The 24,081-nt window shown below is 40.0% G+C and overlaps 1 protein-coding gene across 3 annotated transcripts in view; it reads right to left on the minus strand.

Annotated features, from left to right (window-relative positions):
- Window positions 1–24,081, minus strand: part of ripor2 (RHO family interacting cell polarization regulator 2) — a 63,222-nt gene that overhangs the window by 29,803 nt on the left and 9,338 nt on the right. The window contains exon 1 of one of the 3 annotated variants that reach the window (XM_088010248.1): window positions 17,852–18,537. The exons of the other annotated variants lie outside the window; for them this stretch is intronic. The gene's annotated coding sequence lies outside the window, so the exon portion shown is untranslated. Of the gene's footprint in view, window positions 1–17,851; window positions 18,538–24,081 lie in introns of those variants that run through there. 3 annotated transcript variants of the gene reach the window in all.

Below are 24,081 nucleotides of genomic sequence, written 5' to 3' on the forward strand. Positions count from 1 at the left end.
CGAGCTCTGGGTAATTTGGTAGGCTGGTCAGGAAGATTCACTCCTGTTCCAGGTTTTTAAGCTGAACCCAAAGCTGACTTACCAAAAGTTAGCCATTAATTTTTTTCACATAAGGCCAGGTTAGCTTGGATAGCTTTATGTATTTATTTATTTATTTTTTTTTTGATGAACTGACACGTTCAAGTGTGATGAAAAAGCAAAAACTGCAGAAATCTGTAAAGGGGGCAAATACTTTTCCACAAACTGCTTAACCCCTAATATTGCAATAACACCAGGCCCAAACCACCATTTGGGCCCATTTCAGTGTTTTTCTGCGCTCTGCGTTTATTTCCCTGACTTTCTGACTCAGTACAGTCTAAAATAAGAGCAGCGAGTGGGAAATGATAGCTCATCTTGTTACCTAATGCTCTCTGGCTAACAGCAGAACATGATGGACACTCTTCAGAACACTCTCCTTGTTTCCTTTCCATTTCCTGTGTTTATAGGAAGCAAGGTGGTATTTTATAAATACTGATGTTCCCAAATGGTACGCGCGATGTGTTTGAGTTTCTTATTTTTTGGGGAGGATATATATACATATACATGTATAAAAAAGCAATGCTTCCTCACACACCTTACACTTGAGGAAGATTTGTTTTTTTCCACAGGAAAAACCTGCGTCTAAGTGTAAGGTGGAGGCTTTGTTTGGCCTACGTGCATTTCCAGGAACTCGCCCACTTTATAAAAAGATAATCATCTTTCCCCTCAGAAGCAGGGATAACATCTGTTCTTTAAATATGCTCACTGTGTCTGTGGTTTAAGCACATTTCCCACATCTATAAAAGCAAAGGAAGTTTATACAAGGGGCAAACAAGCAGACAAAACGAATGTTTGCATCTCGGGACCAGGGAGAAATGTTTGGTATCAAGAGGCTGCAAATAAGGAACTGGTGGATTTAGTTTGTGACCAATTATACACTTTTGATCTTTTAATATTCATAATTCCCTTGTTATTATTAGTTTATTGGCAGAATATAAAAAAATTTGAGTCATTCAGCTCTCCTGACCGACTCATTCACTTGATAAATCATGTGACTATACACCAAATCACCTACAAGCTTCTAAAGTTACACGTTCAAACTGTGACCAAAGGAAACACCACATTTCTAATCAATGTTTCAGGATGAATAAAGATTTTTTTTTCACTCATTACCTCATTTTGAGTCAGTAAAAACCCTTACACTTTGTTTTCATCTTTAAAAGCCAGATGGACCGTATTGGGGTTTATCAACAATGCTAAATGCAGCCGCCTTTCAACATATACATTTGCTTTTCAGGCTTTTTAAGGCTTTCTTTCTATATCTAAGCAGTAAACTGATCAGTATGCTGAGCTCCACTTGGCGGGGGTCACCATATGACAAATACGCAATTAGTAAATGGGAAGAGGCGGCGCAGAGCAGGGAATCTGTTGCAGGACCAATAAGTAGTAATGTATTAGTCTTACCCTTGACCGTTACTTAGCTGTGTCAGTACTTGCGGACGCTGAGCTCAGAGGGTGACGAACATGCAGGATAAGTATATTAGAGTCAATAAAGAGCCTGCGGGTATGAGGAGATGAATGGGAAGCCATTGATCTTATAAATCTGTTTAATCGTTAAGCGTTTAGTATATATTTGGATTGCATGCGCTTTACATCTGGATCGGTTTTTCTTGTAAAGTGCCTTCAAATAACACCTATAACTAAGTTATGCTACATAAACATAATTTATTTGAAGTGTTTTGATTAATTACAGAGTAGCCAGGATCGCCTTTAATCAACAACAAGCAGAGTTTTTAAATTCTGTAGACGGCTATAAAAACGACACTCCATTCATGTTTTTTAAGAAGCATGGAGGCGACTCAGATATTAGTCCTAAATTCTCCTAGACACAGTGTGACTCACTTCTTCCTCTTGGACTTTATTAAATTATTCTTCATCTCCTTATTTCCCTCATCACCCTGCTCAGCATCACATTGTGTCATTTCCTGACGGGTGACAGTGAGAGCAATGCAGACTTTCTGCTATTATGCATCACCACAAAAACAACCGCAGACTTCAGGCTCTTCAAATAATTTGTCTGATTATTTGCACCCTAGCATGAACAGCTGTAAAATGCTTTCAGCTTTATGCACCGTTCCTGGCTTAGCAGTTAAATTCAAGCTCGGGGCTTTTTGCTCAAGTCACGTGAGGCTTGTTTAATTCTGTCACCAGAGTCGATGCATGTAGGCAACACTCCTAAAAGATGTTGAGCCACAGAGCAAAAGTTGTTTTTGTTTTCCAATCCGTTGGAGCGTTCGATATTAAAATCAAACACAACCACAAGTTTCATTGAACGTGTTGAGATTTTAGATGGCAGAGTAGCACAAAGTGGTGGATGCTTGTGAAAAGTTACAAAAATTGCACCCTATTTGTATCCACCCCCTTATTTTGATGGCCCAAAATAAAATCCATTAAATGGAGAACATCCGTTTGTATAAATCCAGCTGTTCTATGAAGACCTCAGAGATTTGTTAGCGAACATTACTAACAAAGACCAAATATCACAGCAGAAAGGTCAGGGAGGAAGTTGTGGAGACGTTTAAAGAAAAGTTAAGTTACAAAACAATATCTCAAACTTTGACCATCAGAGGTTCAATCCATCACTGGAAAATAAGAGGAAAAGCTGCAAACTGACCAGAATATGGCCATCCACCTAAACTGACAACCTGGGAAAGGAAATCATTGATCAGAGGAGCAACCAAGATGTGCACAGTAACTCTGGAAGAACTGCAGAGATGCACAGCTCGGGTGGGAGAATCTGCAGATAAAACAAGATGGTTGTGGCAACATCATGCTACGGCGTTGCTTTTCGGCAGCTGCAGCATGGAAGCTGGTCAGAGTTGATGGGATGATAAACACAGAGCAATCCTGGAAGAAAACCTGCAAAAGACCTGAGACTGGGCTGAAAGTTTCCTTCAGAGAGAAACTCTGACATGAAACAAGCTTCCAGTCTTCCGCTTTCAGAGAGATATGAATCTCATGAGTTATAGAAGAAGTTCTGCAAATTTGCAAAACAGGCGGCAGCTCAGTTTCAGTATCATTGTGTATAATCCCTGCATGTAAACAAACCCTGCTGCTCTCCTAAATGATTCCCTCTAATGATCCCATTAATCATTGTACGTTTTCCTCTGCCGCCGAACGTTAGCGCGCTAAACAAACCCTTACATTTGGCTGACAGCCCCCCACCCCTGTTCACCCTCCTCATTCAAACTCAAACAACTGCGCACAGCTCAACGCACAATTATAACTCCTGTAAAAAATTCCCACAGTGTGCATTTCAAAGTGTGAGCTGTTCCAAAACAAAACAAAAACAGCGTCAGCCCACAGCCCATGTTAACAAGAGGAGGCTAATTCTTAACGTCTGTATAAATTAAACTCACCATGGCAACAGCAGACAAAATGGGATGAAGTGAGTTACGTAAGGCATCCCTCATGAGCCAACTCCAGAGAAGTAGGACACACACACACTTGTGTTACAAGGCTGGGGTGTTTTAAGTGGCAAATATTGACTTGTGCAAAAAATAAAAAAAATATGTATATTTTTTGCAATATTCTAAAGTTTACAGATGCTCAGCTGAATCTCTACAAAGTCACAACAAGCTTATGGTAAATTATTTTCTTTCTTTTTTTTTCCCCCTCAACTTTGTGCACTTGCCATGAAATGATGTGATCGTACAAGTGAGAAAATATTAGAGATTAAAGCAGGGAGTAGATAATTAAAGGTCTTATGCAAAAGAGAAGAGGCCGAGTATGAATATGCAGCAGCAGCAGCACTGGGGGAGATAATCAAGCAGTTTGCAACCGAACAAATCCGAGTGATTGAGGCGATGATACGTATCCAGGTACCACTCAAAATGAGATAATGCATTCCAGCGAAGACGGAAAAGCCGCCAGGGTACGCGCACAAGTGAAGCTATAACTAATTACATGTTTATGTGAACTGGATCTGAATAGAAGCTGAAACCGTCTACCAGCCCAGAGCCAAAATGTGCAATGCTGCCGCTGCCTCTTTCTGATTTTCATTTCCTCTGATCGGCTTCATGAAATGAAAGGTCTGCGACGCCTGGGAGAGCGCCTTGAGGTCGCTCTCACAATACCTGCACGCGCTTTGAAAAAGTATTTCCAACCTTACAAGTTTGTTTTTCTTTTTTTGTCACACTTAAAAGTTTCGAATCACAGTAATTTCGATATCAGGGAAATATAACCAACTACATACAAAGGTAGTTTTCAAATTATGATTTCCTTTACTGAGGGAAGACAAACTATCCAAAACAACCATCTCAAAATTGACAGAGTTATTACCCCCAAGGCTAATAACAGGTTTTGCTATCCAGGCAATTAATCTTTTAGAATCGCACTGAAGGAGCTTTATTCCACACTTATTTGCAGAATTATCTTTATTTGTCCCATTGGAGGACAGAATCTTAATTAGGTTCACTTATTTAAGTCCATACTTTGACTAGGCCACTCCAAAACTACACATTCTGTTGCTCCTGCTGTGCTTTGGATCATTGTCCTGCTGCATAACTTAAATGCAATTAAGTTGAAGGTCACAAGCCGATAACTGAACGGTTTCAGATTTTTTAACCCATTTCCTGTTACCTTTAAGTGATTTCTTGATTCTACACATCAGGCAATAATGAAAACATTGTGTGGATATTGAAACTGAACCAAAGCTTTATGGTTAATTCATGACTTAAGGAGGGCAGGCATATTTTCACATATGGCAGAGTTGATAAGGATAGTTTTCCTTCTTTTATAAGGAAAAATCATCACTTGGACACATTTAAATTCTCTGCATTGCCAAGATACAGACTCAAACTCGTACAGCCACAACAGTCACTCAGCTTTAATCCTCCTTTCATCACATTAACCTTCATACAGTCTTGGAGAGAACATGTTTTGAATTCAGATCGCCTGCAGGTAAAGCACATGACGCTGATAAATCTGCAGAGCATCCAGAAACACAAGCACATTTCTGCTTATGGGGAACCACCAGAGCAAAGAGACGACAGAGGCGCAATGCAAATGGGAATTGACTATCCTACAGGGCAGAAGGCTCATGATATTGATTCTTAATCAAATTTGAGATTTGCTCATTTAGAGCTACTTTTGCGGAGCAAAATGATTTTCAGAACAGAGAGCCTCGCTACGTTCTAGTGCCGGGGTGAAAGCATGCGTCCCTCCCGTGGACAGCGCTTTTATTCATCCTTTCTTGAAAGGTTTCTCATAAATGGCAAAAAGACAGGAAGGAAAATGCTTTAAGACGACAGTGTGGAGGGAAAAATGTGTGAAGCGAAGATGAAACACCTTTAATAATAGAGTTCAGCTTTCACAGCGAGCAAACAGCGAACATGCACCCAACTGAGAGGAAGTCAGACGAGTCTTATTCCAGTTTCTGCAACAAGCCAATGACGTAACAAAGGTATAGGAAGCGCTATTCTGTTGCTGTGGGACAACCATCAGCATATTTCTTTAGCAAGGATGTTTCAAACCAGCTGGCCAAAAAACAAAAGAGTAAAAAATACAAAAGTTACAATAACAAGGTTCATAATGTTGGCCACTAAAAGCTTTAACTTATTATTTTCACTCGTTTGATTTTGTAAAAGAAAAATGTGGCAAAAAGCCCAATAAAATTTCTAATTTTAAGGTTCTAAAGATTTGATTAGTGAATTTCATATTTGCTTAATCCATCAAAATTAAGTTTTTCCCCCCGCCTTCGAGGAAGTAATATTAATGACTTATGCTCCAATGTCTCAGCTTAGTGCAGCTGTGAGGAAAGCAGAATTGTTTTAGTTCCAAGTCCTTTTTTTCATTAGTTAACGATAAATTTAATTACAGCGAGAAGAATGTTTTATTTCAGATGACTGAAAAAAGAAACTAAAATAATTAGTCTTTGGTTTTTACAATACCGACTAGTTTATTTCATACTTTATGAAAAATCACCCGGTTTTGCGAATAGACTTATACTAACCATTCATAATGCGTCACATTTGTTAAAAGGAAAAAAAAAACTCTCAGCCTACTGGATTAATAGAAATTGTTCAAATCATATTTTTACATGAGAAATGCAAAAATGACTGAACCTCAAATCCACGTCACCACCGGTCAGACTTCAGACTGGTTGTGGATGACAACCCCCAACTTACAATCAGTGATTTTTCTTTCTGGCAAGAACTGTTACTAATGACGGAAATGAATGATGACATCAGAGCTCATAAAACACAGTTTCTAAGTGGACGACAAGACAAAGCTTGACAGATTTTATAACAAAGGACTGATTGATGAATTTGCTTCAGGTAGTAAAGATGGTAATAAAACACAAACCTGTCTATACAGGATCTTAACGTTTTAAAATCCTAACGGTAGCCTGTCAAATAGCAGGTTCCTAATTTGGGGTTGCACAATATTAACACGACACATAACTGCCGTTCTGCTGCTGGAAACTGTGACGATAAAGACGAGCAGCTCACCTTTTCTAGCGTTTTTTTTTTCTTTGACAAACATTAAATAATGTGCGTCACAGTCACTAAATATCAGCTGTGGGAATTAAAGGCACCTCACAGTCCCTCCAACTGGTCAAATACATAACATTAACCAAATATTCTAGACAATTACGATTCGATACATTGTGGCACACCTTTCGAATACCGAGTCCAAACCAGCATCTGTCTGCCATGTAAAAGTGACAACATGGCAGATTATGAGTCTATGAACTCCAGCCACTGAAATCTGATCTTCCTCTAGCTATCAGTGTGTAAAATGCGTCGCCTTGGTTAAAGAGGTGTTGTAAACCCAACCCAGTGACGGTAACGAGTTCCCACAAAGCTCTGAACATTGATTTGAACGGCATTTACGTCCTTCCTACAATAAACACGTTTTACACCGAGAATTGATTTTGTTCAATAATTCAGCTAAGGAGGAAATTAAACGAGGTGTGTGTTGTTTTAAAAGTGGCGTTGCAGAATCTGAATGACAGGAGTGATGAGATGTAAACGCGTCTGTTTGTGTCTGATTTTAGACCAGAACCTTCTAAAACATGATCGAGTGTAAAGTTTCTACAACAAACTGAAAATCAGGCGTTTTGCTTTGGCTGACTTTTAAACAAGGTGTTGTGATATGAATAAAAAAAGTGATTTTAATGACATAAACTAATGACTCCAGCTTACTTTTTTTCTTTTTTACAGTGAGTATCTTCTTGGACCAGAAATAATCCTAGAATCCTGACCCAGATAGCCCGCTCTGATCTCTGGTTCCTCCCTGGCGATCCTAAACAAGCAGAGCTTTATCACGTCAACGCTGAAAACAGGCCGGACCGAATTAAAAAACAAGAGGAATCATCTGACTGTCGCTTTACTTAAACACAAACCGGGGAGCCGAATGTGCTGCGGTGGGAATGTCGTAAAAACAATCTTCCTTCTGTGAGCGTCTGCACGTCCGAGGAGAAATCAGCTCCATCACATGAAGTCTGAGATAAAATCGAATTTTCTAAAAATGAAGGGGGGGTGAGGGGAGGGAGGAAAGAGCGTGCTGGCAGCGTCCTGATTTAACCCCGCTTCATCTCCTCATCACCTCTGTCGCATATTCTCACATTCTCCTCTGCAGTCATCGCCTAACAAAAGCCAAATCGTATTCCTCGCCACTCCAGAGACGTTTCCAGCAGTTCAAAGGCCTCTGAAGCTCCTCCTGTCCCCGTCGGGAGCGTAAGAGTGGTCAGACTTCCTCTCTTGTCATCGAGATGTGATTATAGTCACTCTGTTCTAATTATAGGTCATCTGGATCCTCGTGGGGCAGAGAGAGGGAAAAAAAAAAATTAGGGTCGGGATACAGAGTGGTATTTAAATGGACAGATGACCGGATTAAGTCAGGCGTGCCTGGACTGAAGTTACATTCAGGCAGCTGTCGTTGACATTTCAGAGGCAGAGAGCAGCGTGTAATGCCTTTTGAGAACTGTAACCCGTACCATCATCAAGGCCGTCTACCCAATAAGAGATTTCTCTTTAAATCACATTCCTGCTTTAGCAGCAACAGAGGAAGGTTTGGGTTACATGGATACGTGAATATAATTTTTTTTTTTCTACTAACACAAATTAAAAGCTGAAACAAATGATGCAATGTCCGGATATCTTTGCAAACAAAAAACTAAGACGGAAGCAGTCGCTTTTGCTTCCCCGCCCCCAAGCCTGCAAAGTATTCACAGATTACATAAAACTAAATTGTGTATGAAGATGACATTTCAGGCAATTTGTGTTTGTAACATTTTAGAAGTCGGCTTATAGTTTGGTCAAGATTTATAAGCAAATGTTGCTGCTGTTTCTTTAAATGATATATAAAAAAAACAAAACTTATCTTTACTTAATATCTAAACAACATGTGATGCTGCAATAACTTTGTTTCATCTGGACATGAATTTTCCCTTATCTACAGCGATCCCGTTATTAATTTACTGAATTCGTCAGTAAATCGTCCGGTAAGCATGAGAACCAGCTCGCTGAGCCGTTTTGTTCGGTTCGTTTTATGTGACGGATGGAAAAATGACCACCTATGCTGCAGCGCCGGAATGCAGGCGCCACGCAAACAGGCCTGCGCCGGTTGTTTCGGCTTCATTTGTGATTTTTAGAGGTAAAAGATAACATTCTCCTCGCTGGCAGCAGCTACTGTGATCGCGGCGGCTTTCACAGCAAACTGAGCATGAAGTGAAAGCCAAAAAAAAAAAAATCCATAAATGGATGGTTTGAAAATGACGTCATGTTTCTGATTTTATGTTTTCGTAGCTTTTAAACAACAAAACGAGGCACAGCTACGAAAACCCTACTGATCAATTTGAGCATTTCTGATGTTTCTCGGTCAAACGTACCAACCCGCAAGCTCACGCTCTCCAGTTATATTTATTTCATAGGAGTGATGCACAGCCCAGCAGCAGCATCATCACTCTGGGTGTAATTTCCAAACTGGTCATGGTGGATTAATGTTCTGCTCATTCCTCCTGTAGCCTTGACGAAGCCATTACCATAATCCTAACAGCACAACAACAATTTACAAAGCTTCTGAATGCCGAAAAAAATAAAATAAAAATAAAATCGCGATAAAACTAAAAACCATCTCTCCCTAGCAGAGAAATCCACTGGAGGATACAGCTGCGCCCCTCTGCATCAACTCCAGTTTCACTGTTACATGTTTCAGCTGGAGACCATTAGGCGGCTCGGAGCAAAGACTCAGCAGGGAGAAGAGCCATGAAATATGTCTTGAAGCTCTTCTAATACAGCCACTTATGAAGCACTAGAAATTAAACATTTAACAACTAAAGTACACTTGAGAGTGAGGGGCCTGAGAAGTGCAGCGGCTGTCTGATACCAGCAGAGGAAGCATTTTTCTGTTTTGTTTTTTTAATGTGAAGCTAAATATTAAAAAAAAGAAAAGAACTTACACTGGAGGGAGGAAACTGAGTCAGTGAATAATGATAAAGATAAAAAATGTAAAAGGTTTTCCATGCTATATCATTACCATCTGTCTCTCCACACATCTGCTCACCCTACGAGACAAACCCACTGTTCAGATGAAAACCGGAGACAAGACGACTGAAACGAATGAAATCTTTGTCAAACGGGACCTACTTTATCTCTCTTCTAATCACGTCATTCCGTTGCCTCAATTTAAAATCCAGACACGTTATATTTTAACTGTTGATCATCTTGCAAAAGTAGCCATACGGCTTAAACCGTTTCCACATTTTGTCCCTTTTAACAATCACAAACTTCAGTGTATTTCATTTGGATTGTGTGCAATCGAGCAACATAACAGCACCATGAAGTTTTCTAAAGTTTTTACAGATTAAAAATCTGAAAAATATGTTCACTTTACTTTGACACCCCCAAATAAAACCCAGAAAGTCTCCTGATTAGTAATTTAATCTCAGCTGTTCTGTAAAAGTTTAAGAACAGAAACATTGTGGAGACATTATTAAAAACATTGGATTAGGGAGAAATTTAAAGTGGATTATACCGAGCTGTTAACATCTCAGAGCTGTGAGATCCATAATCTGAACATGGAAAGAGTTTCACACAACTGGACACCGATCAACACGCCCAAACTGACAGGTTAGACAAGGAGATTGTAATCAGCCAAGAGGCCTATAGTAACGTTGGAGGAGCTGCAGAGAACCATAGCTCAGGTGGGAAAATCTGATGACAAAACATTATGATACACTCCACAATTTTGGCCTTTATGGAAGAATGAAAACAAAAGCATTTTTGAAAGAAATATGCTGTAAGACATATAGAGTGAATTACTGCAAATATATTATTCCTGTGAAAAAAACATCCCATGATGTGGGATTATTTTCTTCAGCAAAAGCAGAAAATCTGGTCAAATTTGATGAAAAGGTGCATTAAGTGAAATACAGAGGCAACAAAAACCTTGAAACTGAGGTTCACCTTCCAGCAGGACGTCAACCATTAAAACACATTTTTTTATGCAACATTTTAAGAGTGCAGAAATAAAGACATTTATTCTGAAGGTATTTCCAACACCTTCAGAAATATCCTTATTGGTTTCAAAGCTCGTTTAGTAGTGGCGCTCTTATCAGCATCTTTAGATAACGACGATTTTGTTGAGAAACCCAAACTTTAAAGCTACTATAATAACAGCAGGAACAGCCATTCTAACCCCACCCTACTATTGCACAATGCCATGAAAACACATCCGTCATCCAGGACGCTCGTGCACTTTATTTTACACGAGCATCATGATGGCAGGAGGCTGGAGCCGAGAGAGAAAAGTTGACGGCTCATGTCCCACTTATTGCCAGCAACCATGGGGAAAGCCATCCAGACGGCTGCAGCTGGATGTGTCACCAATCTGCCGCCCTGCCACCAAAAACAAAGCAGCAGACATAAAGAGATCATGACACACAGATGGGGACCAACAGCGAATCCTCTATCTGCTGGACTCTGCAGAGACAGAGCACCACATACCAAAACAGATTATGAGCTTATGACCCCGAAACGCTTATGGCAGCCATAACGCAGCCGCTACTCCCTGGCAGTACGTCAAACATCGCAGCTCACTCATGATATCAAGTTCATCTGTGTGGCACAGTCGGAGCTGATGATTAAGGGGAAAGCGTTTTCACATTTGTGCGCAAACAAGGAATGTCGTGCCGATCTGCTCGGAGACAGCGAGAGGAAGGGTGAGGATAGGTTCAAACTCTCCCTTCCATAAATTCTTCGCCTGTATCTATGGAGGAGTTTGGAGACGGGGCGGGGAGGGGAAGGCAGGGAGGAAAACAGATGGGAAGGGAATAGAGAAAGATCCAGGGAGAGGGATGGAGAGTGAGAATTGTGGAGTGGGACAGAAAAGTAAAGCGAGAAAGATGGAAAACCCACGAGAGAAATGAGCAAGTGCTCGTAGCAGTAGATGTCCCTCAGAAACTCTCATTCGCCCGCTAGCAGGACGTTAACTCTACTGTTCATCATTCCTCATAAAGCACTGCTTCTTACTTATTCAACGCCCACAAATCCAAGCAAACGGATGGTTTCTGTGTTTATTGTGTATAAGTGCAATGACTTGGATGTGATGTCACTGGAAGCACAAAATGCATACTTTCTTCTTTTTTCTTATTTGCAGCTTGGAGAGCGGGCTCTGCTTAATCAGCACTAGTCCAAAAGGCTGCAGAGCCTCCAAGAAAGTCTCCTTTATCTGCAGCTTTTCAATACATCTACGGTAAGGAAAGTTCATCCAGGTTGCAACATTCATAAAACAGGAAGTAGCGAAATTGAAAAAATAAATGAATAAAAAAATGCTACAAAAACAAAACATTGCATAACAGCACAAAAACACAAAACAGTCACATAAAGAGGAAGAAATGTGGATATTTTAAGCTTTAATAAACAGAAACATTTTCAGTAATTTAGAGAAGCACACATGGACTGAACTACATTTTCTAACAATCATATAGAATAATATTGACTATTTCATTGTGGGTGGACAAAAAAAACAAACTATCTTGGATCTAACTAAGGATAATGACTGCACAATTTTGTCAGCCAGTTTCGGTAAAATCAGCGTTTAGGTTTCCATTCCCAGACACAACAACCTGTGTGGCCACAATCACCGTTCTCCTTTCCCGTCCTGCCGACCGGCCCCAGAGAATACCGTCGCCCACATCCACAAATCATTCCTTCCAGCTTCCTCAGTCCCAATCGTCCGTCCACTCCCAAACTCTACCCTTCCCTCCACATACCGACAACGGTAACAGCCAAACAGCCTTCTTGACACCAGAAACTCCCAAACTGAGGGAGAATCACCTCCTACACCCTGTGAGGATCCAGTGATAGCAGGACTGGACCTGTCAGGTCAGGATGATAAGACCCTGCAGGCGCACCAGAGGCCAGATAACCTCTGACTCAAAGCAGAAACTCACCTTATCTGACCTGATGGGACGTTTGTCTCCGTCCGATCTGCATATGATCAACGAGCACAGGAAGTTTTTTTTTTGTGAAATCCTTGTGCAACAATTTGAAAGACTGTTGCTAAAAATAAGTTTGAAAGCACCTTGTCAGACATTAAAAATAACTTTATTCTATGTTTTTAAATAGGCTGTCCCGATTTCCTGTTTATCTTTAGAGTTGTCAGATTCCGAAACGCAAAGTGAGTATTCAGCCTAGTGGCCGTCTATTCAGACCTTTCGCATCCTTGTTGATTTTGCTTTGCAGGGAGATTCTTCACACTCGCCCAAGAAAAGACAGGAATCATCCAGGTAACACGGAGACTCCATGTCTTATGTGTAAAGCTCAAAGATACTCCTTGGTATAAGTGTCACGCTATTCAAAAATTTTATTAAAAGTAAAGAAGGATCTAAATTCCTAATGGGCCAAAACCAGCAATTAACTTAATGAGTAATTAAAGACTTCCAAAATAAAGTTTGCAGATAGAACTAAACCAGCGACGGTAAAAGTAATCATGCTGGAAGTTTAACACAAATTTTTTTGCAGATGATCTTCAAAGTAAAAGACTCCATATTTGACTGGTTAGATCGTTGCAAATTTAAGTTCCACATTATAAACAGAACTAATGCCAACATTTCACAATAAAAGCCTAACTTTTTTTTTTAACCATTTTAATTGAGCCAGTGAAATGGAAATATGAGTTGGTTTGGCATTTCAAAATAAAATCCTATGTATTACGTGGAGTTTCCAGAGTACCAGTGAACCAAAGCTTTCAAAATAAAGCTCATTGCCGCTTTCCAAATTAAGAGTCTTGCTTTTTCATGGTTCAGTCGTAACAAAAGGCAAATTTGACATTCCTGTGCACCAAGTGGCACCAACAAAATGTTTATAGTTTAAATCGTTTAAGGCAGGGGTCCCCAAACTATGGCCCGCGGGCCAGATCTGGCCCGCCTCCACATTTGGTCCGGCCCCCTGAACAATACCAGAGAGCATTAAGATTTTTATTATTTTTTTTTCATTTATTGTATTTTCCAGTTTATATGTGGATTTTTCTTCAACCACCAGGGGGCTCTTTAGCAGGAAGTGTGTCCTGTGAACTGTGGGTGTTTTGTTTTGCATGGCGCATTGCTGCCATCTGTTGGACTTTTAGGGAACTGCTTGACTTTTATGTTATTTAATCAGTACGGTTGTTTGCTAGCGGTAGAGCAGATGAACACTGTGTCTGTTATGAACGCCGCATTCCAGGTTGAATTCTTCGAAGCGATGCCTGTAAGTAGCAACTTATACTTCAAAACGAGCCTTTATGTTAACATATGAGTAATTAATAAGTTAAAGTTACTTTCCCTCAATGGAATATATACTAGTTAGTCCCAGTAACTGTTTCACTCATGGTTTTTGCCCATGTGCTTTCTGGGTAAAAATCAATCGAGAAACCCCCCTTTAGCAATTTCCGGCCCCCCACCAGAGAAGGGAAAAGTTATGTGGCCGTCACAGGAAAAAGTTTGGGGACCACTGGTTTAAGGTATCCTAAAACCTAATCTCAGTGAAATATTAACAGTAAAAGCTTCCTGTGTAAACTGCATTCTCAAGAACAGTTAATATTTCAACAGTTCACACCATCAATAAAGCGAGGAAACAAAGCAGACTCTCCCGCTGTAAGAATGTTCCCTTTCCCTTCCCTTACTGGCACGACTGAAGACAGACATGGACAGAAAAGCAACATCAAGAGGACGAACAAGCGGTCCACAATATTATAATCAAGCTCTAACGTAGACAGTAATTTATGTCACATGGGGTTGAAGGATGAGTCTACCGAAATGTTTTCATTTGGATAAAACCAAAGAAAAGTAGCAAAGCTTCCTCTAAAATATGTTTGTCTTCCAAATCGTTGACAGCAGAAAGAACAAAACATAGACAAAAGTAATGTTTCATCGCCCAGCGGCTGGCCTGTCATTTTAAAGCCGCCCTGTGGCCGTCTTGCATACTGTGGCGACTTGTCAGTATTACTGCCTGTGATATTTAGTTTCTCAGCAACACCGACTAACTGGATGGAGACTCTGGGTACAAACATGCCACTAGCACATATTTTACATACCACCGTTTCAAATCCAAACCTGCCACTTCCTGTGCGTTACAGTCCCCCTTTCTACCAACCAAACAAGCGTGACGAAGATGGAAATCAAGCAAGACTCTGTCAAGTGTTTGGGCAAACCACAAAGCAAGACTTGCATGCTGGATATCACCTACAGCACTGAGAGTTACACAACCCTTGATTTTACAATCTGAAAGCAAGAGTTGCTTTCAGATTGTAGCAAATGGTATGATAATTAGAGAGCATAGAGTGGCAGTGCTGCTGCACACTGCTGACCAGCTGCCAGGAAGCTTTTCTTATCCTAAAAACAGATGGAAGAAGTTCGTAATTGCACGGTGTTGCCAAGAGTATTCTTAATCATTCTTAATTCTTAGGGTTAAAACGTAGCCACACTATCCTGCTTTAACAGAGTCAAATCTTTTGGGAGGTCAATGTATGACCTCATGTTTATGACGATGGATGAGACAGCCTGACTTACAGATTGAGGACACCAAACTTTTCCATCCATGTCTTTCTGGACTTTTCCTTGTGTGTTGGTGAACAATCATGTTGGATTAGGAAGGGACCATCCCAAGCTGTCCCCACTGGAACTAAGGGCTCAAGTTCAGACAATCCACCAAACTTTACTCTCGACAAGGTTCAATTACTCTAGCAACTACCAAACAGAGACCCATCAACTGGATTTCCAGATAGAGAGGCATAGATTTTCACTTCAAGGCCCAGTGGTGGCATGGGTTACACCACTGCATCAACGCTTTGCATTGCTCTTGTTGAGATAAGCATGAATGTGGCTTTTCAGTCGAGGGCCCCGTTCCTCTAAGATCTCTGTACACTGATCTTGGGCTAATCTGTGGTCCACATAAAGACCAGAGATCTGTAGCTACAGAGTCTGGATAAAGTTTTCAGTCATGAACCTCAGCATCCATTGACCTCGCTCTCATAAATGCTTGAAGAAGCAGGATGTAAGCCAGTCTGCAGCCATGGCAGGGGGTGGAACATCTGAATTCAACAATTTGGTGGATATTGTAGATTTACAGTGAAAACAAAAGCGATGCTTAGAATAATTAAAACTAAAGTTAGCAAGCTAACAGCGGCATGCCTGATTCACCAATCCTCTATTGTCTTAAGTGGACATGTTTGAGTTTTGACAGAACAAGAACCCCACAGGAATCACCCTGAGCTTTAAGAAACTGAGAGAGAGAGAGAGAGAGAGAGAGAAAGGGAAAGAGAGAGAGAGAGAGAAAAAAAAGTTAGCTTTCAGGTGTTGTTGGTTTCCTCTGCTCGCATCAACACGGCTGTTTTGTTTTTAAAGTCAAGGGGAAAACCCAACAAAAATGACAGAGCATTTGATTTTCCTCCAAACCACACAGTCATAATTTCTTTAATGAGGCTTTGGAGGGAAACAAAAAGGAAATGAGTTCATGTGTGTGTGTGTGCGTGTGTGTGTGTGCGTGCATGTGCTCTTGTCCTTGCATGTGTGTGGCAAAGAAAGTGAGAGTCGGGGAGGAAAAGAAAAGGAAGAGAAAGAAAGTGGGCTGAGACCGAGGGCAGCAGATGCAGGGAATGAAAAGCCGGCTGTGGTAAAGTGGAGAGAAGGTGATGGGAAAGCTTGTGGGAACAGACGCCGGTCTTGCATCCCTGCAGCCTCTCTCAGCTTGGCACAAAAAAGGCACACACTCACCAACCCCCTTTTTTCAGCTTAGGCATGGCCCAAACAGCCTGGCAGCGAAGCAAAGCGCTTCCACTTAACCATATCAAAGTCAGACTGGTGCTGCAGTTAAAGAAAATAAAGAAAAACTTTTACCCCAGAAGCTACACAGCCAGCCTGGGGGGGAAAACAAAAACTGCACGGCATGCTGATCAGTTATCTGGATAAAACTGCGAATATGTTAGAGCATTGTGGATGCAGGGAAAGCCTTTGATCACCGTGAAGGAGATGCAGCTGGAAATGCAATGCCAGCTGACAGCTAAAAGGCGTCCTGGCAGATAGAGAACTGGTGGGACACTTTAAAGACAATGGACCTGATCCTTTGTTTGTTTACTCTGGTTTAACCGACAGGTCCACTGTGGGTGGCAATGATAACCTTTGACCTTCATGACAAGCAAAAAAAAAATAAAAAAAATCGGCAAAGGAATTTCCTAAAACCATCAGGATGGACCTCATGTTTCAGCCTCGCCAAGGAGAAACGATGTTGCACACCAGTCAGTGAATGACCCATTTCTGAAAGCAACACTCTTGCGTGTGGAAGTTTCTACTAAGGAGAGCTGAATAAGTTTTTCTTAGAATAAGCCAAGTGTTGGAAGCTTGAAGAATGGAAGCGAATGGCATCCTCGCTTTTCCTTCAGGCTGCTGCATAACAGGAAGCTGAACATAATGGCTCTCCTTTGCACCTTTTCAAAGTCTGGATCAAAGGTCATGTTAGACTAGGACATGTAGGCAACGTTCTGGGAATCTGACAGAATAAATCTGGAGGGGACCCTCAGAGACTGATGTTTACATTCAGCAAAGCTAGCTGTGCTAAATGTGCTAACTAGTCTAATCACTACTATAAAATGTTGAAGGTAATTTATAATAAACTCTAATCATGTTTTGAACGAAATGCTGCTGAAGTGAAGTGTAACACCAATTGCCCTCCCTTTCACACAGTGTGACATCTTCTCTGGTCCCAATTTAAATATATGATTGCTTGTGACAGAATAGCATGGTATACTATAGCTATGCATTATAAGATTTACATACACTATATATATATATATATATATATATATATATATATATATATATATATATATATATATATATATATATATATATATATATATATTAAATTAACTAAAATCAGTATTGCTTCACATAATTGTTTGGAAATTGGTCACAATCAGTGAATCTCAGGATCAAAGCATCCATGTTAAATTATTTTTGTTTGGCTTATTTTTAGTTGTAATGGTTCATAGATGGAACAGGGGAGAAAACCAAACAAAACACTGATTTAGGAAACTGATCGAGTACTAAATATTTACAATCTGCAAAACCAGAATTATGAATTAAATTACTGCCGGGCTGTTGTCCGTTTACATCAGCCAGTTCATGCATCGCCTTGATCTACTAACCCATTGCCCCAGAGAATGGAAGATCTTCCCCCTCCACAGCTGTGTGTGAGAATGGGGGGGGAGAGATTTCCCTCTCTGATCCTCAGAGACGCTTCTCATCCAACACGCTCTGCATGGATCTGCACTCCCGGATGCTTCAACTCACCTCTGCAAAACTTCACCAGTAAGAGCGGCTCCTCAACTGCGTCTCTGCCCGTCTACCTGAGCCTGTCCATCCGTCCGTTACCAAAAAAAAAAAAAAAACGAACAAAACAAAAAATAACAAAAAAATAAAAATAAAAAAACAACACAGGAGAAAGTGCGTCTTCGCTTTCAGCGCTGAGGCTTGATTTTTCTTGCAGGATTTTTTTCCGGCGCAGCTTTAAAACAAATAACACAAAGCTTTACCCCAGAAGAAGCATGCAGCGGCGAGTAGATTATCGTCGTTTCGTCGCTGATAATCAGACGCCGCAGCCAGACGTCCACACACGGCAAACACCGAGCCGACCCGCACACATTCCAGTTTGTGTTTGAGGCGCTCCTCCTCAACAACGGCGGACCAATCAGAGGCCAGAGATGTTACCGAGTGGGTGGGACCAGCCGGTTTTCAGCTCTGAGAAGAATAACCCCGAGACTCCATCATGTGGTGAAGGCGGTGGGGGTTGAACATCATGATACGTGTTTGTCCTTTTGTTATTTCTCATCCAATGTAAATCAGACTGAATCAGCTCTTTTTAAAGCCCAAAATTTAAATAAAAACAATGCATGTAGTAAAATAAAAAAGGCTTCCAATTTCAGACTGATTTTATTTTAGGTAATTAATACAGTATTTGCAATATATCACTTTATTTTACGTTTGCATGTTCAAAGAGATCAGGTAAATCTCTTTGAACATGCAAACGTTCATGTTCAAAGAACGTTTGAACGTTTAAAATTTCATATTAAACGAAATTTCATCGTTTAATATGAAATTTCATATTAAACGATGATATGAAATTTCATATCATCGTTTAAATTTTAGCGAATGGTAAAATAAGCACGAGATGAACGCAGACTAAATTGTTCTGCGCAATATTTCAGCAATCAGCAACACTGGTCATGTCACAGCTGCAGTATGCTCCAAGTATTTATTTGGCTTCATTTCTTTTTAGTGCATATTTCCATTCATCAGCTTTAACTTTGATTTAGTCGGACTTTTGACGTCTTGCAATAAGAGAAAAACCCTTCGGGACTTTAATTTGTTCACATCCAGAGAATGAAGAAGTGTCATAATATCACAGAGTCGTTAAATGGCTCGCAGAGCATATTCTGTGATCCGGTCAGACTCCAGAATATTGGCCATGCCGTTCTGACTTGCGTTGCTCTGATTGTTGTAAACTGGAAACCTTTATTGACGTGTTGGGGCATTTTGAGGCTGGTAGCGTTGTTGTCCTGCAGCTGCCATTTTAGGTGGTTATATTTTCTAAAGCTCTATAACCAACAGACTAACAGTTATCATTGCGGAAAGAATTGTACTTAAACAGTTGAATTCTAGATTTGCACATTTTTTAAAAAATCCCCTAGTAACTGAATTCTGCAGCAGAACAGAAGCATTAATAATCAGTGTGTTTGCACAACAGATGTTTTATATTTGACTAATCTAGTTCCACTAATAGTCTTGTATACAACCTCCCTTTGTGAAGAAGTGTGGATGAACGAAAGCCATAAAAATACACAGCTGTGGCGTTTAACTGCTATAAATTGCTGGACTATTATAACAAATCTACCCCAGACGTTGCACCAACACTAGTAAACCTCAGTACTTCTATTACTTCCCAGAGGTTAGGTTAGGTGTGTCTTCAGAGGGAAATGACATGCAGCACAGGTTCTCTTTAAACCCGTGATGCCCAGTTCTGGTCCAACACGTTTTAGACGTTTCCCTGGTTCTAAACACCACATTTCAAAGAATGGGTCTTTTTCATGTAGCTACAAAAACTGAAGAAATACTGATGTGGTTCAACCTTAAGCTTAATTGGTACAGGGACACATTTAAAGCATTCAGGTAACAGACCCTCGAGGATCTGGAAGTGGAAACCAATGCTCTACTCTGACTTTAGCTTTTTATTGCTAAAACTTTATTATCTAATTTGGGATAGTGCATCTTAAACAAGGTAATAGATCTGAAGTAGTGCACTTTGCTCCTTTTCCTACCCAGTGGGTTCATTATCTGGCATTACAGTTTACCAGTAAGGTGTTTTTTCTATTTATCTTAATCCATTTATCTCAGGCAGAGGGATTTTTCCTGGGAAGTGAGGACCAAACAAAGTAAATTACATGAAAGGAATCTAAAAAAAGACAAACATCTCCATCTTTAAAAAGCCACAAACAGCGTAAAGCACAGGTACCGCCGTTTAAGGTGGAGGGAAAAATTTCCTTCCTGCAGCTGGATTTTGAGGAGTGACTCATCTCAGAGTGCTCCTGCCAGCATAATTGGACTCCATAAGTGGATATGTTGTTCCGCTGAGTCCATACAAATCCGATTCACCTCACCCTTCCACAAAGCGACGGGAGCAGAAAATGACTTGTCCTTTTTAATCCATCATTAGGAGCAGACGAGACTTTGAAATAACCTTAATAGGAAGGATCAGAGGTGCTCAGGCGTTCGGTTAAATTGTTTGAAAATTAACTTTACTTTGGGACCAAAAAGTGTTTGTAAAGTGCAAAAGTGAGAATGCATTACCTTCATAATTGAAAAATAAAAGTACAAAAGCTCCAGGAACCTGATTAGAAATTAGTAAGAGAAATACAAGCCAACTGAAACAGATCTAATGACAAGGAGAACATGTTTTATAGATTTTATACCATTGTTTCCCAATTTGCTCTATCCCCAGTGCAAACCTCCCGGGAGCTCTGCAGGTTTTTTTTTTTGTCAGCACTTCAGTTTGAACACCAGTATCCACACTTGCACAAACACACCCCCTCTTTCTCTCTTCTTCAGCTGTTGGACAGCTCATCCTGTAATTATGGCTGTCATCAGCAGCCACTGACCAGCAGCTATATTTATGGGGGGAGCCAGCATGTTCAGACACACTGCAGAGAGAACACCATGCACACATGCAGTCAGTAAACCAAAGAAGAACAGCTGCAGGTTGATCTTTAACCAGAGTCCGTCAATGAGAAACAAGCGGCAGGTTCTTGTGGACACGTCTGAATTGAGATTCATGATATTAACTTTCTCAAGAAAATGTTTGCAGGAACACTCGCTAAATAAATCGTACAATTTTGCACCATCTGCAAGAGATGAACAACAAATAAAGGGAGCGTCTTGAATCTTTACAACAGTGCAAATTGAACTAATCAGGAGGGGAAAAGATGATTTTTTTTTTGTCACCTTTCAGAAACAGTCTTTCCTTTGGACACACTGTTTACAGCTGGAATCCTGAATTTAATGAAATGAAAAACCAGAAAGCAGTGGAAAAAGAAAACAATTCAGCTATGACCAATAACTCAATAAGGGAGTCAACAGGTATTGTTTGTGAGCATAAAGTTTCTAAACAAAGAAAATTTATGAATTAAAAAACTAAGATGAACATGAACAAAATTTCTAACTGCACTTACAGAAATGTAACTTCCCTTATATCCACCACATGTGTTGGATAGCTTGAAGGGACTTTGAGGGCAAATAACATGTGTCATAGACAAACATGTTTGTCTATGACAAACATAGACAAACTATGTTTGTCATAGACTCTAAACTTCTTTTTAGAGTTTAATTTCACCTTATTCTGAGGTTAGATGTCCCGAGAATAACATTTGACATCTACATTGCGAGTTAAATGCTTAAAGTAAGACAGACTGATATTAAGAAGAGTAAAACTTGCCTTGTCATTGCATGTTTTGCAAATTGAAAGCGGGCCGCTGGGAGAAACATGCCAACAAACGACTGTCCGTATCAGAGTAAATGTTGTAGTTGAAACTGGAGCAAAAAAGACTGATTTGAATTAATTTTTAAATACAAATCACTTTTTTCTGAAGCAGTCAGAGCATGTGATGATGCATGAAAATATGAAAAGATATTAAAATGTAACATTTTAGAACAAGAGGACAGACTGCTGAAGTGTAATCTATCTGGATTATTAATATTTATTATTATTATTATTATTATTATTATTATTATTGTTGTTGTTGTTAAATAAGCTTTTTCTTTTTTTGGATTGTGACACTTTTGGTCTACCATACTACAGTCACTTCAGTGTGTTACATTTGGACAGATTTAAAGTCTACTTTTTAAATGAGGGCTCCTTTTATATGTTTTCAAAGTATTTGTCATTTTAAATTTCACTAACCCTACACTAATGCATTAATATTGCACTGTTAGGTTTGTATGTTAAAGAAATTTTAAGTTAATATTATGTTTTTCAATTTTGGAGCTTTCTATTGAGGGATAAAGCTGAGTAACAACTGCTTACAGACTGCATCTTTTGCAGATTGCTCGTGTTACGCTGGAAAAATGTGCATTTCCGTTTTCACCCGCTTATTTCAATATTCCGTGTTGCAGCTGCATGCATATTTTTCACTATCCAGAACTTTTATTTTACTTTATTTTTAGAAACTTTTTTCTGCAGGAGTCAGGAAGGAAAGCCAACTTCAGGGCAGAGGATCAGCTGATGGTGAACGTGTGACACTGAAATAAGGGAGACGCTCGCTGTCACCTCTGCTCAGGTTGCAGATGATGTGCGGGCTGATTTATTGTCAGACACACTAAAAGCTCTGCTCTGTCTTTGCTGCACTAAAACAAACAAAAGCAATGCTGTATTTATGTTATCTACCATTTTATCTAGATGTACTTATTCATGCATCTCCTGTCACGTCTTTGAGTGTGAAACACAGACATGACTCAGTTGCATGCTGCGTGCTTTGACTGCTTTGGACTTTAACGACAGCTGGCATATAGCAGGTGGAATCTCTCTGCCTCGGAGGCAACACAGAGGAGAACATCAACAACAGCAACACACACACACACACACACACAGTCACAGAAATCTCTCAAAATGAGCAAATGAGACATTTTACCCTGTTTCCTCACAACATTTTAAGAACATCCTTCATGCTCCTGCATGTAGCAACTGGAAATAAAATGAGTTTTTGCTTTTTGCAGTGTGTTCCAGTGCTCAGATGCTGCTGACTTTTGGCAGTATACTGTAGCTGCAGAGTCCAAACACAATGGCTGATGCCACTAGCAGAAAGTATTAGTGAACTGCCTTCAGTAATATAAAAATATCTGCCCCCTAAAACCTTGTTTTAAGGCAATGAATGACCAGTGATCCAGCACCACTTTTAGCTGCCCTCGCTTTTGGAAAATTCTGCATATTTTAGTTTTAAGTGTGACCTTTTTAAAAAAAAAAAAAAAAAAAGAAAGAAAGAAAAGGCAAGTCTTTTCAGATGGTTTATATTGGTTTAACATTTTTCTTTTAAAAGAGATTTACCACAAACCAACTGGTGAAAATGCTTTCACATTTGCACAAGCCCCAATACAAAAGAAAAAAAATGTAATTGGGTTAAAACATTTTATGGATTATTAGCTTGATTATTGTTCTATTAATAACAAGAGGATTTAGTGATCCTCTTTCTAAATTACCTTAATTCTGCTCACTGGGGCCAGAACCGTCTTTCTGTGAGGTAACGGTACTCACCACTTGTCCACTGTGCTAGCAAGAAAGGAAAGGAGTGATTTTTTGCTAAATGTGCTGTAATTACTTTTGGAGAGGCAAATTATCCTCAGTTGCATTTCACTTTAAAGCACACCTACACTGAGGCTGTCATGCTTTTAAAATATTTAACTACACACAACAGCATTTGGGAAACTTGGTATTGAAATCCTCTTGAATCGCTCATGGCAAGAACTGAAAAAACACAATAAATGTTCGTTTTTGATAGACTAAAGTGCTGGACGCTGGATGGACGGATGTCTGCACCGTCCCGAGGTACTTGGCAGTTTTGGGAGTAATTTAGATCTAGCAATGGCCTTTTTATTCAACCAACACATAACTAAAGAAATAAAGTTAAATTACACGTGAACATCATGCTGGTAAGAATAACAACATTTCATTAACCAACGCCGGCGCTCATTTATTTGAACTTGTGACCAGCGACGAAACATCTCATCTCCAGACTTCTCCAAAATGTTTCTGCCTTGTAAAGATTTCCAGGTGGTCCGCCACATTTCTTACTGGGAACAGTTACCTCATCGCAAAGGAAGATCCAAACCACTAAATGTGAACCTCACACACCCTGTGCTGCCCTCAGCGCAACGCCATGGGAACCATGAGAGATCTGAGCAGAAAAGGCTAGGAGAAGGTGGAAACTTCATGCAAGCATCGTTAACCAAAAAAAAAAACAAAACAAAACAAGACAATC

This window comes from Poecilia mexicana, unplaced genomic scaffold (genome assembly GCF_051168715.1).
Source record: "Poecilia mexicana isolate PSO_F unplaced genomic scaffold, ASM5116871v1 scaffold_11, whole genome shotgun sequence".
In the NCBI taxonomy this organism is placed as follows: Eukaryota; Metazoa; Chordata; class Actinopteri; order Cyprinodontiformes; family Poeciliidae; genus Poecilia; species Poecilia mexicana.